We start from the raw sequence: 14,217 nt of genomic DNA, 5'->3' as shown, positions 1-14,217 counted from the left end.
TAATAATCTACGGGGGGGGAGAGGTAAGGTGATCCTTTGAAGATCTGACCGGGTGACACATTCTGTTCTTTAGGAGAAGCACAGCAAAGATGTGGATGGCACCAAGAATATAAGACCTAAAACCTATGAGTACGAGCTAAGGCCGGGTTCACACAGGGAACATTGTGCAGAATGTCTGCATGGAATATTCTGCATGGACATTCCACTGCTGCAGCATCCCATTGATTTCAATGGGCGTCTACTGCACTGTTCACATGCAGAATTTCTGCACTAGAAACTCAGATTCTGCAGATTCCGTTGTCCGTAGAAAGAATAGTCAAGTAGGGATGTAAGAAAAAATCGATTCTCGCGATAATCGCGATTTTTTCATTTGCCGATATTGAATCGATTCAAAATATTTTTGAATCGATTCTTTTAGGGATGTGGAATTTTTATCTCCTGACGCCCGGAACAGCATGTCATGTCTTGGGCATCAGGAGATAAAAGTTCCACATTTGTGGAGCCGGGAAGGCCGGATCTGAAACGGTGTCGCTCTGGGTGTATGGAGCGGGCTCCGACTCGTGCCCGCTCCGTACTATGCGACCCCCGGCTGAATTCAGTAGCCGGGGGCCGCCGCTAATAGCCAGCATGCGGCGATCGCCGCGGCTGGCTATTAAAGGAGTACTCCGGTGCACACTTTTCTCATGTTATCCCGTCCGGGCTGCAAAATAAAAGAAAACGCACTTTATCTTACCTGCCAACGAGCCCCCGGAGCTCCGGTACAGGTGTTGGGTCCCCGGGCTGTATTCTTCTTACTTCCTGTTAGCCCGGCACGTCACATGGAGCTTCAGCCTATCACTGGCCGCAGCGATGTCCCGCCTCTGCTGGTGATAGGCTGAAGCTCCATGTGACGTGCCAGGCTAACAGGAAGTAAGAAGAATACAGCCCGGGGACCCAACACCTGTACCGGAGCTCCGGGGGCTCGTTGGCAGGTAAGATAAAGTGCGTTTTCTTTTATTTTGCAGCCCGGACGGGATAACATGAGAAAAGTGAGCACCGGACTACTAGATCGCCGCTGTCAAAGCTGACAGCGGCGTCTATTGGGATCTATGAATGCTCCCAGGTGGGCGATGTATCGGGATATATCGCGATGTATCGTCACCTAGACGGTATCGCGATATATCGGGATATATCGAATCGCCACACTGGTATCGCGATTCGAATCGAATCGCCAAATTCTTGGCGATTCACACCCCTATAGTCAAGTGCTTTCTTTCTGCGGAGTCGGCAAGGAAATTGTCAGGATCCGGACTGGTATGCAGCGAGGACACTGGTGGTGGATCCTCTGTGTCAGTGGGGTGATGGCGTGGGCCGTACCAGGGGAACGGAATCTAAGGGGTTACTGGTTTTCACCAGAGCCCGCCACAAAGTGGGATGGACTTGCAGCGGCAGGTAACCCCCAGGTCCTTCCACCCGATAGCGACTCAACCCCACTGACAGCTGAGACAGGCGCGGTAAAAGGGATAAGGCAAGAACAAGGTCAGACATAGCAGAAGGTCAGGGCAGGCAGCAATGGGTCGTAGTCAGAGGCAACGGCAGAGGGAGGATCTGGAACACTGGCTTGGGAACACACTAAAACACTTTCTCAGGGCACTAAGGCAACAAGATCCGGCAGGGACAGGAAGGGAAAGTGGGTTTTTATAACAATGGAAGTGATAGACACTGATCGGGCCAGGCACCAATTAGTGATGCACTGGCCCTTTAAATCTCAGAGAGCCGGCGCGCACGCGCCCTAGAAAGCGGGGCCGCGCGCGCCGGGACGTGACAGCCGGGGAACGGGACAGGTGAGTGGATTGGGATGCGACCCGCGGGCGGGCGCATCCCGCTACGCGGATCGCATCCCCGCCAGCAGAGACAGTGCAGAGCTCCCGGTCAGCGGGTCTGACCGGGGCGCTGCAGAGAGGAGGAGGAGCAGGAGGAGCAGGGCCCCAGAGCGCTCGGCGTAACAGAAATGCATTACTTTCTATGAGACGGCACATTTACCATTGGTCCAAGCGCCCGCCAGTTAGTCAAATGTGCGGAATATCCTCATCTGTTTTTCGTGCAGACATTAGCTGGAGGCACACTGGTTGGGAGACAGTGCTTTGGAGAAAAGAACTAGAACCCACCCCTATTTCCAGGTTAGGGGGATGGATTTGGGACAACTCCTTCAACTTGTGTCTCAATGTTAAGGAAGTAATATCCAAAGCCAAAGAAATACGCAAAACAGCGCACACCCATAATATGCATGTATCAAAAAAAAATATCAAAAGACAGACAGTATAGTTAAAAACACTTAAAAGGGCCAACAACGGCCAACCGCACAAACAGAGGGAGCCCCCTAAACAAGGGGAACACCACCCAGGGCACCGGCCTATTACAATGTGAAAACCAACGTCACAATGATAATCCTCCATCCACCGTCCTGTGCTATCTTTACTACACTACCACTTCATGTGAATACAGGTTGTATATGGGTTATGTACCTTTGAGATTAATCCATAAGGAAAAGAAAATATCGGCACTCACCAATTCAGCTTGCAAGTCTTCTTTATTGAAGCATACTTACATATAGGGTACAGAAGTAAAGGGTAGTGGGGGGATAGTGAATGGCGACTGAGCTCCTGTTTCGCACGCTTGGCGTGCTTCGTCCGGACGAAGCACGCCAAGCGTGCAAAACAGGAGCTCGGTCGCCATTCACTATCCCCCTACTACCCTTCTCTTCTGTACCCTTTATGTAAGTATGCTTCAATAAAGAAGACTTGCAAGCTGAATTGGTGAGTGCCGATATTTTCTTTTCCTTATGGACTGATCTGTACACTGCTTGCTTTATCTGAGCACCACCTCCAGCAACACAGCTACACTAGCATCCATCTGCCGTCTTACACCCCAGGACACCACTAGCAGTGCCGCACCACTTCTATTGTGAACCTTTGAGATTAACTATGCAATGATGTGGTAGTTTGTATGATTATCATTGTGACGTTGGTTTACACATTGTAATAGGCAGGTGCCCTGGGTGGGATTCCCCTTGTTTAGGGGGCTCCCCCTGTTTGTGCGGTTGGCCGTTGTTGGCCCTTTTAAGTGTTTTTCACTATACTGTCTGTCTTTTGACATATGTGTTAATTAAAAGATTTTTTGATACATGCCTATTATGGGTGTGCGCTGTTTTGCGTATTTCTTTCGCTTTGGATATTGTGTTATATTTGATGCGTATAGCAGCACCCCTTGTTTTTAAAAAGATGGTGCTGAGCCCACTGGCAACTTAGTGGTTAAAGGGTACCTTTCATCAAAAAAACTTTTGATATATCATAGATTAATGTATGCAGAATAACTTTCCAATAGTATGTTATTAAAAAATATGCTTCTTTCTATTTAATTTTCCACTTTGAAAAAATGACCACTAGGGGTCTCCCTACCAGTCCTTTTTTATAGATTTCAGACTCATGCTGGAGTCCTAAATCTCAGACTGCAGCAAGGACACAGACAAACTCAGCACTGCTCACTGCTAGGGGGCAGTGCTGGTTTTGTCTGTGTCCCGGCTGCAGTCTGAGATTTAGGACTCCTGCATGAGTCTGAAATCTATAAAAAAAAAAGGACTGGTAGGGAGACCCCTAGTGGTCATTTTTTCAAAGTGGAAAATTAAATAGAAAGAAGCATATTTTTTAATAATATACTATTGGAAAGTTTTTCTGCATACATTAATCTATGATATATCAAAAGTTTTTTTGATGAAAGGTACCCTTTAAGGAAGGTCCATTTTCATAATTACATAGATTTGTCGCTCCCTACTCTTGTAAAGTACTGCACAATATGTTGGCAAAAAAAAAAAATTATTGAAGCAAATAAATGGGGGACATTTATCAATGTTTGCTTATGTATTCCTTTTTTTAGTTATTTTTTTCTTACTATTTTTTTTGCTTATGTGCGACTCATTTATCCACTGCTTTCAGCCTGTTGATAAATTTCGTTCACTTAAGCGCTTTTTCTTTTTTTGCTCTGGTAGTGGCTTTTTCTGCTCCATGTCTGAGCTGGAGTAAATTTAGTAGCTTTTTTCATGCCATGCGACTTTTTTGCGCACTTGATAAATCTCTGACCACTGCAAGTCAAAAATCACTTTTTGCTTTGGTAAGCAAGATTTTTATTTTTTTGCTTAGGACACTGAACATGCAAAAAGTTGCAGAAAAAAAAGAGCGTAGTCGCACGTGCGACTTTTTTGCGACAATTTTAAGAAAAAATAACCTACTAAATGCTTTGATAAATGTCCCCCCATATTATTATTAAGCTTGAAGATTATAGAATCAAAATACACATACGTCTGATGTTTATAGCATCGTTCCCAGGCACACTTCCAGTCGTACAAGGAAGTATTTTGGTCACTATTTTAAATCAGTATTTTTAAAGTGGGGTTTACACTGTGCCAAACGTTTAGCATTTACAAAACCATAATCTCCATAAGCTTCCATTGCCAGATATGGGCTAAACAAGTGTCCTTTTGGCCCCATTTGACAGGTATATACAGGGCCCTACCATGGGACTCTGGGTCCCAGGTGGCATTTTTCAGGGACGGCCTTTTTTTTGGGCCACTTAGGTTCATGGTCAGGCCGGCCCTGCCGCTGCGCCGCCACTGTTAACTGTTCTAAAGTAGTAGCGGCGCCAGCGCATCCCCAGCTGCTTAATAGTGCAGCGGGCACTCTAAGACAGTGAGCCTGCCGACCGGACGGCCCGGGTCTGATGAGGGACGTCGCGCAAGTGACATTCCTCTACAGACCCGAGCAGGAGGAAGTCAGTGACGTCACTCGTCAGGCCACCGCCGGAGAGGAGCGCTGTACAGGCCAGGTGTGTGTGTCTGTGGGGGGCTGTGCGCTGCCTTCCTAATGTGGGGAAACTATGCTGCCTACCTAATGTGGGGAAACTATTCTGCCTATCTAATATGGGGGAAATATACTGCCTATCTAATGTGGGGAAACTATGCTGCCTATCTAATGTGGGGGAACTATGCTGCCTATATAATGTGAGGAAACTATGCTGCCTATATAATGTGGGGAAACTATGCTGCTTATCTAATGTGGGGAAACTATGCTGCCTATATAATGTGGGGAAACTATGCTGCCTATCTAATGTGGGGAAACTATGCTGCCTATCTAATATGGTGGAACTATGCTGCTTACTTAATGTGGGGAAACTATGCTGCCTATATAATGTGGGGAAACTATGCTGCCTACCTAATGTGGGGAAACTATGCTGCCTATCTAATGTGGTGGAACTATGCTGTCAACCTAATGCTGCAGATTAATCTGAGTTGCATTGCTGTGGAGCTCTTGAGGGGGGGGGGGGGGGGGATTAGCATTTCACTCCTGGCCCAGGCAGTACAATGTGCTTTTTCATTGCAGCTGTTCCCGTTGACTGTCCGGGCATGCTGGGAGTTGTAGTTTTGCAACATCTGGAGGTCCGCAGGTTGAAGACCACTGGATAGGAGGTAATACTCACCTGTCCTCGCCGCTCTGGACCCTTCACCGCTGCCCTGGATGTCGCTCCATCGCAGTTGCCCCGTCCCCGTGGTGTCCACGACTCTCCGGACGTCTTCTTACCCGTGATCCACGCTCTCCGTCACCGTCATCACGTCGCTACTCACGCCGCTCCTATTGGATGACGGGACAGTCTCCGTGACGACGTGATGACGTCGAAGGAGAGCGCCGGCCAAGCAGGGGATCCCGGAGCAGACACCGAGGCAGGTAAGGTCCTGTAAGCTGTTCGGGACGCCGCGATTTCACCGCGGCGGTCCCGAACAGCCCGACTGAGCAGCCGGGTTAGTGTCACTTTCCCTTCAGACGCAGCGTTCAGCTTTGATCGCCGCTTCTGAAGGGTTAATACAGGGCATCACCGCGATCGGTGATGTCCAGCATTAGCCGCGGGTCCCGGACGTTGATGGCTGCAGGGACCGCCGCGATAGGTGTGTATTTGCCGTATAAGATGCACCAACTTCCCCCCCCCCCCCCCCCCCCCAGTTTTGGGGAAGAAAAAGTGCGTCTTATATGGCGAAAAATACGGTATTTATATAGATAAGACACTGTTCACACAGAAAAACGCACCTTCACATAGATATTTTTTTTAAAATACTTTAAAATTGCAATTCTACAATCCACAATGTTTCCCTTTTCAGCACGTTACATTTGTTTATTATCGGTACCTCTTCTATCACTGTGAGTGAAGCATTTATCATTGTAGGTGTAAGTGAAGCATTTATCATTGTAGGTGTAAGTGAAGAATTTATCATTGTAGGTGTAAGTGAAGCATTTATCATTGTAGGTGTAAGTCAAGCATTTATCATTGTAGGTGTGATTGAAGCATTTATCATTGTGGGTGTAAGTGAAGCATTTATCATTGTAGGTGTAAGTGAGGCATTTTTCTACACCTTTTTTTGTGTGCTGGTAATGTGTAGGAGTACCAAATTTATTAAATGGTCACAGAGCATTTGATAAATTTTGTGCAGGTCACATTTTCTGAAATTTCTCTCTTCACATACACCAAAAAGCTAAGCTAAGTCTGGGCTGGTGTCGTTTTAGAGACTTTTCAGTGGCTTTGCGCCTTTTTTGCGCCTTTTTACAAAAAGGAGCAGTTCATAAAACTCTTCCATATCATGTGTATTGCCAAAAATCAGTGGATTGCAACTCAAAACCAGCAGAAATGTGTAAATGAAAAGGCGCAAATAAACCCTGCTTGCAAGGCCCCCATCAGGGGGGTACAGCCAGTACCCCAGTTAGGGGCCCGAGCTCCCTAGGGGCCCGGCCCATTGCACCCCCCTGCAGCAGCCAGGGTCGGAACATTGGCAGTGGCTTAAAGTCCTCCTATTTGTGAGTGGGGGACTGAATAGGGGGGCTCTTATGTGGAGGGGTGGGGGGCTTAGAGCCCTGCTATGTGTGAGTGGGGGACTGAATAGGGGGGCTCTTATGTGGAGGGGTGGGGGGCTTAGAGCCCTGCTATGTGTGAGTGGGGGACTGAATAGGGGGGCTCTTATTTGGAGGGGAGGGGGGCTTAGAGTCCTGCTATTTGTGAGTGGGGATTGGACAGGGGGGACTCTTATGTGGAGGGGAGGGGGGATGAGAGTCCAGCTATGTGAGAGTAGGGGGACTGGATGCTGGGGGCTCTTAAGCAGAGGGGAGGGGGGATGAGAGTCCTGCTGTGTGTGAGTGAGGGGCTGGAGAAGGGAGACCTATTATAAGGGGGGGTGGGAGTGAAGATCTGCTGTTACTACTGTGTGAGGGAGGGGCACTTTGTTTCAGTTTTTTTGTTTTTTTTTATTTTTTTTGCAATTCAAGTTGTGTATTGTCTTTTAATTAAGTAAATGTTAATACAATTACTTACAGTTAAAGGGAACCTGTAATCAATTGCGATTGCGGGACACTATAATATTTATCCTGTGTATAGGGGATAAGTAGTAAGGTAGGGGAGTATCCCTTTAAGCTATGTAGTACACAGGATTTGATCAGTAACAGTATGATGGTAATATGTATGGTGATGTCTCCTCTTTCTTTCCTTCCTCATTTAACTCACGGGCTCTTGTTTTTCTTGTCCTGTGTTTAAAACATTTTTTTTTTATGGATGATGGGGAAGATGGCAGCCTTGCCCTGGGGGTAGCTACGAGAGGTTGGGAGGTCAGGGGCCCAGGCTTTGAGCTGTGTACGGGGGCCCCAAAATTTCTGATCACAGCTCTGCCTGCTTGCGCCTTTTGTGCGCCTTTTCTAGACACAAAAAACAGTCTAAAGACAATGATAAATGTTGGCCTATATTCCCATCTATACTTGGAGCTTAAAGAGGCACTGTCATTGTTAAAAACGTTTCATATATTGCTGGCCTCATTATAATATGACATTTCTCAATATACACCTGTTAAAAAAAATTACATTTTCACCTGAAATTCAAGCTCAAAATAGCCACCACTAGGGGTCGCCTGTCTTTTAGCCAGACAGACTAGTCTAGATTTTACAGCATACTGGATACCGGCCGTAAAGCATACCGGTATCCAGTATAGGAGATTTCTATTGAGTGTATGCAAAACTACAGATAAAGGATGTGTGGACATGCTGGGAGCTGTAGTTTTACAACAGCTGGAGGCAACACTGCTCTAACACAGTTATTTACAAACATTGCAGCTTCAGTTGTTACTAAACTACAACTCCCAGCATGCTGAAATAGTCAAAGCTTTCTCGGACTCCTGAATGACAAAGAAGTTGATCAGACATTCAGGAGTCTGTGAAAGATGAATGACACACATAGTGACAGCTATGCTGATTAGCCTCCAGCTTTACTAGGAGAAGATAAAACAGATAGAACATGTATTCATAACAATGCTGTACTTTAATCTAAAAAATCCTTGCACTAATTTTATAAAGATCTATTCTTATATTTATACATTTTATCCTGTTATCAATTCACCATAATGTCTTCTGATTACTGCAGGCAAGCTCCAAGTATCTTCCTATGTATAAAATGACACAGCATAAAACCAGAGAGGAAAGGGTTACAGAGTAGAGAGTACTGATTGGCTGACTGCACAGGCTTGCTCCTGTGAGGGTGACAGACTGACACGCCCCCTCCAGCCTGCACAATGAAAAAGTAACTCACCAGCAGATAAATGCTTATATCTCTGGATATATAGGTCCGAGACACATAAAAATTATATGCATATGATCAGGATTGGGTCCTGAGTAGCATAAAAATATACAGGCATGCATGTACAAAAGGAATAGGTCGGACCAACAAGAATAATGGAATCCACAAGGACATGCATCATTAATTTGCTGAAATAAGTAAAAGGATGTTGTGTAAAAAATGAATCATAAGAAAAAAGAGGCACAGTACTATATAAATAAAACATTTCAAATAATATAAGGTTAGGTGGACAGTGACTAAAAAAGGTGATGGGAGAGTGAAGGGCCAGTTCACTCACCAATCACAGAGTAGGTCTCCCAAAGAAATATATATGTGTGTATAGGGGGAGAAAAAGAGGGTGACTAATATGAATCAAAATATGAATAAAGGTAAAAACAAAAATGTGAAAAAATTGCACAGGTGAAAAAAAGACATGAAAGTGCACAGTGAAGAACCCAAACAGTGATAACAGGAGCATGAAAATGATTGTGAGGTGCAATTGTTCCAAACAAGGTGAATAGGTGAAAAATGACGAATGACAAAACATACTGTACCATCAAATTAGTGGGAACATCCTGTGACACTGTGAAACATAAATAACAAAATACGACCGCAAAATCCTACATATTAATAATTAAGATGGAAAAACAGTAAGACCGCCTACAGTTATATGGGCCAAATGATATTTTAGCCAGAATGCACCAGAGTCCATTAACCCCTTAAGGACGCAGCCCATTTGGGCCTTAAGGACACAGATAATTTAATTTTTACGTTTTTGTTTTTTCCTCCTCGCCTTCAAAAAATCATAACTCTTTTATATTTTCATCCACAGACTAGTATGAGGGCTTGTTTTTTGCGCGACCAGTTGTCCGTTGTAATGCCATCACTCACTTTACCATTAAATGCAACCAAAAAAATACTATTTGTGTGGTGAAATTAAAATGAAAACCACAATTTTGCTAATTTTGGAAGGTTTTGTTTTCACGCCATACAATTTACGGTAAAAATGACATGTGTTCTTTATTCTTTGGATCAATACGATTAAAATGATACCCATGATAACATACTTTTCTATTACTGTTGCGCTTAAAAAAAAATCGCAAACTTTTTAACCAAATTAGTACGTTTAAAATCCCCCTATTATAAGCGGCGGTATGAGGGCTCATTTTTTGTGCTGTGATCTGTACTTTTTATTGATACCATATTTGCTCATATAAAACTTTTAATCCATTTTTATAACATTTTTTGGGAATAAAATGTTATAAAAAAGCATCTATTTTGGACTTTTTTTATTTTTACGTTCACGCCGTTCACCGTACGGTATCATTAACATTTTATTTTAATAGTTCAGATATTTACACAAGCGGTGATACCAAATATGTACATAAAATTTTTTTTTAACACTTTTTGGGGGTGAAATAGGGAAAATGGGACAATTTACGTTTTTATTGGGGGAGGGTGTTTATCACATTTTTTTTTCTTTTTTTCTTTTCTTTTTTTACTTTTATTTTTACACTTTAATAGTCCCCATGGGGGACTATTTCTAGCAATCATTCGATTGCTCATGCTGTTCAGTGCTATGTATAGGACATAGCACTGATCAGTGTTATCGGTCATCTTCTGCTCTGGTCTGCAGGAAGGCAGATCAGAGCAGAAGACGCCGGGACGGAAGCGGAGCAAGGTGAGGGGACCTCTGTCTGCCGTGCTGGATGATCGGATCGCCGCGGCAGCGCTGTGGGCGATCCGATCATCCATTTTAGTGACCGCGATGCTGCAGATGCCGTGATCTGTATTGATCACGGCATCTGAGGGGTTAATGGCGGACATCCGCGGGATCGCAGGTGTCCGCCATTACGGGCGGGTCCCTGGCTGCGATCAGCAGCCGGGACCTGCTGCCCATGGCCCGGGCATCGCTCCGATGCTCGCGGTTATGCTTAGGACATAAATGTACGTCCTGGTGCGTTAAGTACCACCTCACCAGGACGTACATTTACGTGAATATTATTACTGAATTGCGAAATGCAATAAAGGGGGGCCAGGAATAGCACATACCAACAGTCTGGGGAAGAAAATGGAGACTTTTAAGGTGCAATTCAACACAAAACTTGCTACCGGATAACATTTCATCAAAAATGGTATGCAATAAATAATCGCCATTCACTGGATCTAATGTTACTGATGGTGCAACACTTACAACGGGCACTGGATACATTGCACAAAGAGATCAAACAGACTGAAGCGCAAATTAAGAGTTTGAAAACTGAGTCTGAATATGAGGTGATCCAAAGGGAGCTCGATTCAGAGATGGTTAAAATCAAATCTGCCACGCTACAAAATAAAATAAAACAATTCGAGAGAGACATGAGGGATTACCTCCATAATAGTAGTTTATACCTGGTCAGAGGAACGCAGACAGGCACGCGCAACGCATGGGAAATATCAAGTGCCATGACCCGTACTGGTGGAAAGTCACATAAACATGACTCCGTTTTTTTAGGAAGAGGCAAAAAAACAATAGGACTCAGAGACAACAGAGACCTCGTTGTCAGACACAACCACTCAAGAAAAGGAAGACGATTCATCAAAGAAAGAAAGAGGGCGACCACCAAAAACGAGGACTTCGTTATTAATATTCCTTATTGTGTGCTTACTGATACAGAACGTCAGATCCTGAATCGAGGACTTGGATATGTCCCCATTTATGAGAATTCCAAATTTGATGTATAGGTGGACTTTTATAAGTTCTGCAGAAGAATACGCATGGAAATGTTCTTGTTTGACATAACTCGACATAAGAAGATGTCATTCCTTGATGAGATTCCCGAAGATTAGGGAAAACATTGATCACTGACCATCCCCCGGTTCCGGCTTTTTATATGCTTCCTAAGATCCACAAGGATTGAGAGTGGCCTCCGGAACGCCCAATTGTCTCTGGCACGGGCTCCCTGTTACAGCCGCTCTATCCGTTGTTATGTACAGCAGATTAAAAGGTTGGAGAGATGTCTAATGGACACTAATGATTTTTTGGATAGATTGGAAAATGTGATAGCAGTGAGGTTACTTTTTTGTACCCGTTAGATGTACAAAGCTTGTAAACTAACATACCGCAGAGTGAGGGGATGCAATGCATTAGGGAACTTTTATCTAGGGATGTACTAGGACAGGGGTCTGCAACCTTTAAGACAAAAAGAGCCACTTTGACCCGTTTCCGAAAAAAAACAAAAACTGGGAGCCGCAAAACCATTGCGACATTTAAAACAAATATAACACTGCATATATTGTTTCTTACCTTAATGCTATATATACAGGATCGTGCAGTCAGCTGTCAATCTGAAGAAAAAAAGGACTTTCATTTAACAATGTAAAATATATTTTTGCTAGGGTGGGCTTTTTTTGTGCCCAAGCCTGGGGTGGGCTTTTTTTTTGGACCCAGGCCTGGGGTGGGCTTTTTTTGGGCCCAAGTCTGGGGTGGACTTTTTTTGGGGCCCAGGCCTGGGGTGGGCTTTTTTTGGGCCCAGGCCTGGGGTGGGCTTTTTTGGGCCCAGGCCTGGGGTGGGCTTTTTTTGGGCCCAGGCCTGGGGTGGGCTTTTTTGGGGCCCAGGCCTGAGGTGGGCTTTTTTGGGGCCCAGGCCTGGGGTGGGCTGGGGAGAGGGGGGGTTAATGCACTGGGGAGAGGGGGTTAATGCTGCCGCGGGGTGAGGGGTTAATGCTACCGCTGCCATGGGATGAGAGGTAACCTCTCACCCCGCAGCAGCGTTAACCTCTCACCCCGCAGCAGCGATAACGCTGCCGCTGCCATGGGGTGAGGGGTTAAGTTACCCCTCACCCCATGGCAGCGGTAGCGTTAACCTCTCACCCCTCGGCAGCAATAACGCTGCCGCTGCCATGGGGTGAGGGGTTAAGTTACCCCTCACCCCCCGGCAGCATTAACGCTGCCGTGGGGTGAGGGGTTAACGCCCCGCTGTCAAGTGAGTAATGTACTTTACATACTCACCAGCTCCTCGCGTGGCGTCTTCCTCTCCCGGCGGCGCTCCTCGATTTCAAGGGATGACGGAGAATATGTGAAAAATAAAATCGTTCATACATTTGTGCAGAGAGGGAATAATAGGAGAATGGTTGAAAGAATAGGAGCGGAGGTGGGCGAAATAGACCGTCAGCTTCTGAGAAAACCCACAGATAGAACGGAAAAAAAACCAAAAAATTATCTAATTATGTATATAAGTAAATATGACAAGCGTTCTTGTATTGTTCAGCGGACTATTAAAAAGTATTGGAAGTTACTAGCTACTGACAAAAAAATATGGAGTACTGTTTAAAGAACCACGGATGTTTGCATTCAGAAAAGGTACGAGCATTGGGAGTAAATTGATTCGTAGCAATATTAGAAAAAAGAAAGCAGAGAAACAAGCATTTATGGCAGATAGGAGAAAGGGTACTTTTTCGTGTCCTGCGTGTACCCAGTGCAATGGGATTATCAAAGGAAGTGACTTTCACCCCACTAAGGGGTATAGATTTCTCGTTAAAGGGGACCTCTCATCAAATAAACTTTTGATATATTTTAGATTAATGAATGTTGAATAACTTTCCAATAGCATGTTAATGAAAAATATGCTTCTTTCTATTGCATTTTTCCCGATCAGTCCTGTCAGCAAGGATTTCTGACTCATGCTGGAGTCCTAAACACTCAGAGCTGCCAGCCTGCATTGTTCACAGCCAAACAGGCTGTGAACAAAGCAGGCTGGCAGCTCTGAGTGTTCTCCTTTGTGAACAAAGCAGACTGGCAGCTCGTAGTGTTTAGGACTCCAGCATGAGTCTGAAATGCTTGCTGCCAGGACTGGTAGGGAGACCCCTAGTGGTCATTTCTTCAAAGTGGAAAATTAAATAGAAAGAAGCATATTTTTTAATAACATGCAATTGTAAAGTTATTCTGCATAAATTAATCTATAATATATCAAAAGTTTTTTTGATGAGAGGTACCCTTTAAGGGATACCATACGTGCGACAGCTCAAACGTTATTTTACGTAAAATGCCCGTGTGGGTTTGTGTATGTTGCGCAGACTTCCCGTGCTATAAAGATTACAGTCGGTGAACATAAACCCGCTATTAGTCGGTATACACACGTTGACGCTGATGCAGGTGCGGGTGCGGTATCACGGTATGGGGAAACAACAATTGCCAGGTATATTAAAGAGAAGGGTCATGTGGCATCAGATGTGAGATGACAAGTGATAGAAGAGGTACCGATAATGAACAGTGTGGACAGGAACAAACGAAACGTGCTGAAAAGGGAAACATTTTGCATTGTAGAATTGGAATCATTGGAACCAAAGGGTTATCTACGTTTTCGCCCTATAGGACGCACCGGCGTATAAGACGCACCCAATTTATAGGTGCAAAATCTAAAAAAATAAAGATTTTGAACCCAACAGTGGTCTTCAACCTGCGGACCTCCAGATGTTGCAAAACTACAACTCCCAGCATTCCCGGACAGCCGTTGGCTGTCCGGGCATGCTGGGAGTTGTAGTTTTGCAACATCTGGAGGTCCG

The 14,217-nt window shown here is 44.9% G+C and overlaps 1 long non-coding RNA gene across 1 annotated transcript in view; it reads left to right on the top strand.

Moving 5' to 3' along the window:
• The window catches only part of LOC130281647 (uncharacterized), a 119,209-nt gene that overhangs the window by 66,468 nt on the left and 38,524 nt on the right, over positions 1–14,217 (top strand). The gene's annotated exons all lie outside the window — the stretch shown is intronic.

Source organism: Hyla sarda, chromosome 7 (assembly GCF_029499605.1).
Source record: "Hyla sarda isolate aHylSar1 chromosome 7, aHylSar1.hap1, whole genome shotgun sequence".
Classification (NCBI taxonomy): domain Eukaryota; kingdom Metazoa; phylum Chordata; class Amphibia; order Anura; family Hylidae; genus Hyla; species Hyla sarda.
Note: the sequence above shows the minus strand (reverse complement) of the source record. Positions and strands in the feature narration are given on the sequence as shown.